Source organism: Chionomys nivalis, chromosome 22 (genome assembly GCF_950005125.1).
Source record: "Chionomys nivalis chromosome 22, mChiNiv1.1, whole genome shotgun sequence".
NCBI classification, from domain to species: Eukaryota; Metazoa; Chordata; class Mammalia; order Rodentia; family Cricetidae; genus Chionomys; species Chionomys nivalis.
Genome location: NC_080107.1, coordinates 40,667,222 through 40,671,777, shown reverse-complemented (window position 1 = coordinate 40,671,777; position 4,556 = coordinate 40,667,222). Strand labels below are relative to the sequence as shown.

Genomic DNA, 4,556 nt, shown 5'->3' with positions numbered 1-4,556 from the left:
TGGGGTTGGTGGAGGAATGAATATTTGGGAATACCCAGGCAAATGATCCTATCCCTTCTTTGCCTCAATTTCCTATCTCAGTGGTGAGAGTGTGACTCTCCTGGACAGCCACACTTCTGCTGCCCAGGCTAGAGACTGTCTCACAGGGACCAAATGGGTGCTTGCTGTGGTCACTGTGGGAACCAAGACTCTGAGTGCTGGGCTGCATTGGCAGTGCCCACACACTTGCTTCAGTGGTCTCATGAGCTGTCTAAGGGCACTCAGGGTATAGGAGGCATATGTAGTGACTTGAAGGGAAACCCATCCTTCCCAGTGTCTCTTGTAAGCTGGTCCTGCCCACTTCGGCACAACAACTGGAGACAGTGAGGTTGGTGACACCTTGTCTCCAGCAGGGGTTTCGGTTCGGGAAGGGGCTGTTTGGACACCAAAAGGGGGTGGGGTCCCTGAGCTCTCTAGTGGGAGGACCTGACCAAGCAGAGACATTTCTAGAAGTTAATCTCTGGGTGTTCCAGGGGAAGAGCAGGTGTGTTCATGTGGCCTCTAGGTTAGAATAGGTAACTGCCACCTGTAGGTGGGAGTGGGTCCCTGTCATCCTCCATGGTTCAGGTCTCCCAAGACTCCCTAATGAGAAGCCTGAGCTTCTGTCTAGCCTTGAAGCTCCACTCAGACCTGGAGTCACGGACAGTGGCTATTTTGTGCTTTCATTCCAGTGACTGAGTACTGTCTTTTCTACCAGTTGTGACGTTCACACAGTTGGTAGAAGAAAGGAAGGGACCTTGTCCAGGGGCAAAGATTGAGGCTTTGGCAGACCTCACCCAGGCAAAAGCAAGCCATCCCTGACTCCTCCTGTGCAGCTCTAAGTAGGGTCACAGAAAAGCGCCCTGTCTGTCTACTGTGCCCACGCACCGTTTGCAGGACTTCGTTCACAGGTGCCCCGGTATGTACGTGTGGGTACGTTCATGCCATGCCACAGTGCGCATGTGGAGTTCGGGGGAACGGCTTGTGGGAGTTGCTTATCTCCTTCCGCCATATGGGTCCTGGGGATTGAACTCAAGAGGGTGGTAGTCCCAACTCTCTAAGAAACAGCCATTCTTCCTAGAACACTCACTCTGAAGGAGGGTCCCCAAACCACAGGCACCTCCTTAAGCCTCCCAAAGTCATTCTTATCTCTGTGACACTTGTGTCTGGAACCAGGAAAAAAGGTCTAATACACATACCTTATTATAATTTCGGGAAATTCCTGGGGATTGCTAGCCTTTTGAAGGAAGGAGTTCTGATGTTTCTTACAACATTGATGAGCCCTGGAGACGTTGTGCAGCCAGTCACAAGAACAAATACCTTGTGTGTGTCTGTGTGTCTGTGTGTGTGCGTGCACGCGTGCACCCTAGCATGCACACTGTATAGCTGCAATTAAAACTAGCAAAATTATGTATTTAGGAAATCCTTGGGGAGGGGACAGTTATGCCTGTGTCAAAGGGGCACAGGAGCCCACCGGAAAGGCCAAGAATGGAAGCAGGTGGAACCAGAGTAGCTGAAGGCCTGGGTTGTAACTGGAGTGAGTACATGAGCACCTTGGGTCTGTGCTACATGGAGTGAGCCAAGGGGTGAGTGGGGGATTGGAGACAAATCTCTCACACAGAAGAGAGTTCCAGGTCACTCAGGCACTTGGTTGCTCACCCCTCACATGTGGGGGCACAGTTATTTACTTTCTTTTTTTTTTAAAAAAAATATTTATTTATTTGTTATGTATACAATATTCTGTCTGTGTGTATGTCTGCAGGCCAGAAGAGGGCACCAGACCTCATTACAGATAATTGTGAGCCATCATGTGGTTGCCAGGAATTGAACTCAGGACCTTTGGAAGAGCAGGCAATGCTCTTAACCACTGAGCCATCTCTCCAGCCCAGTTATTTACTTTCTTAGGGCCAGGAATGGGGTGGCACTTCCCACAGAGTAGCCTGGCACGGGGCCTGCCAGGAGAGCAAAAGGCTGACAACAGAAATGACAGTCTGCGCTGGCAAGGTGGGATGAGGGCGGCCTCTGCAGGACATCCCCGTAGTCATGAAGGGGAGAACCCAGCCAAAGGGAGAGAAAACCCCTGCTCAGATGCACTCTGAGCCAGCAAGGCCACTAAAGGAAAGAATGCTTGAGATGTTGGTACAGCCAAGTGGAACCTAGGGGGATACTGGATACAACACGTGCTGTTCCGGGACAGGATGGACAGCAAGTGAAAACAGCAGACCCGGATGAAGCTTCAGTTATTGAAAGAAACTAGATTCCTGGGAGCATGGTACCAAGCAGTTCTGGGGTGTAAGGTGGATAAGCCACACACTTCATAGGCTGGGACATGTGGACCAGATCCTGTGTGAATTCCTCCAGTCCCAGACTCCAGACTTCTTTTGTAAGCTGGCTCGAGCCATAACCCTGGCCCTGGCCATCTATGGGGCACAGAGCTGTTACAGCTGCCCCATTTTATGTCTCAGCTGTGATAAACATCGCACCATTCCCCACAGAAGGGGAGTCTGGGGGAGAGCTTGGCAGAGGGCTGAGGGGCACTGTTGCTGGCTCTGGGAGAGACTTCGGAGAGAGAGACAGTGGCCGGAATAACCACATTTAACCCATCATAATGTGGAGAGTTTTGTTATGAAAAACACCAGAAAGCCATTAATGTAAATCATGAAATATTCATCAAGGAAGTCACTTAAATGTCTTGTGTTCCCAGAAGTGGCGCTGGGTTCTTCCTGCATCCGGGCGCCAAACACCAGCTACTGAACTCTTCCTACGCATTAGCGCTGAACTGGAAGCCATCGCTCATACCACAGGCGGTGGCCTCTGTGCCCTGGCTCACCTAACAGGAGTGGGAAGGTGTTGGGGGAGCCATGACCATTCTTCTCCCTCATGTGTCACTCAGAGTGGCACTTATCTCACTAGAAATCCCCTGGATCAGTCCATCAGTTCATATCCCTGCGTGAGGATGACCAGAAAGGGAACTGCCAGACTGGAGAATGAGTCAGCAGTTGAGAGCGCTGGCTACTCTTCCTGAGGACATGGGTTCAGTTCCCAGCACCTACATGGTGCCTTATAAACATACCCCCCCCCCCGAGACAGGATTTCTCTGTGTAACAATTCTGACTGTCCTAGAACTTGCTTTATAGACCAGGCTGGCCTTGAACTCACAGAGATCTGCCTGCCTCTGCCTCCTAGGTGCTGGGATTAAATGTGTATACTACCACCACCTGGCATTTATAAACATTCTTTTTGTTTTGCTTTGTTTTGATTCTGAAAAACTCAAACTGCTTTACTTTGAGTAACAAGTTTATTTTTTCAAAAGGCATATATAGACAATAAAGTAAACATTTAAAAGGTTGTAACTGCCCTAGACGCTGCTCCGCAAGTCTAAGCATTTCCTCTTAGTAATCATCATTTTCATCGGAGTCCATTACTTTTCTTCTGTTGAATTTAACTGTTGTTTTCTTTTCTGTCTGTTGGCTGACTTTCTCAAGTATCTCTCTATTAAACCTTGTTCTGACACCTTCCCGCTTCGCTGTCCATACAGAGCCATCTGTATAAGGTAATTCTCTACTGCTTTAGTTTTTTTAGGCTTTACAAGTGCTAAGTTACTTAACCTGGTCCGGGCTGACTGATCCAGAAGTTAGGCTAAGATACTGTTTCTCATTTCTGCTTCCCTTTGCTTTGCTTCCTGTTGGGCTGCATCACCAGGATCCCCGTGCTTGGCCTGCTGCTCGGCTAGCCTCTGCTTCCTCAGCTCCTCGAGCTCTTCCTCAGTCCGCCATGGCGCAGCCCTCCCACGTTGTGCAGCTGCAGCCGCCGTCGGGGGGTCACGCAGCCACATTTATAAACATACTTAACTGTGGTTCTAGAATACCCTCATCTGGCCTCCATGGGTACCAGGCACACACATAGTACACACATACATGCATACACACATATACATAGGAAAAATACTCATAGATAAAAAAAATAAATAAATGTCTTTTAAAAAGAGGGCGTGAAGGTGTGAGCAAGTGAGGGTGGATCTGGGAGGGGTTGGGGGAATCTGCCTAGGAAATGGGGGTCTAGTTCTCTCTGGTCTCTGCCTGTTCTTGTCAGGCAGGGCAGATGTTTGGTGAAACTTCCGGGCCTTCTTCAGGACTTTGACCCTTCAGCTGGCTACTCACAGGGCTCCCTTGGTGAAGGGGACAGAAGATGAACCTCCTGGAGCTGTACACAGAGAGGACCCTAGCCCAGTAGAGGGAAGGAGTGTGCTGGGAGGCCCTGAAGGACAGGAAGTCCCCAGTGGGGTCCCAAGAAGCCTCTGTCTCATCTTCTGGTGTACCACAGTATCCTGGAGAAGGCTGATGCTCATCTTTGGACTTTTGATTCTCTCCATGTTCTCAGGGGTTTCCTGGGCCTTCAGAGCCTGGCCAGGGTAGGAAGGGTCAGATGAGGCTGGGGCAGGAAGTGGGGGAGCTCTGGCCCCTGTTCCTTTGCTTGTGTATACCTGGCCCAAGTTAGCCAAAGAGGCCAGGCAGTGGTGGCACACACCTTTAATTCCA

At 50.0% G+C, this 4,556-nt stretch overlaps 1 pseudogene; it reads right to left on the bottom strand.

The window, feature by feature from the left end:
* Positions 1-3,410: 3,410 nt before the first annotated feature.
* LOC130864360 (programmed cell death protein 5-like) lies at positions 3,411-3,853 on the bottom strand (annotated as a pseudogene).
* Between the last annotated feature and the right edge of the window lie 703 nt (positions 3,854-4,556).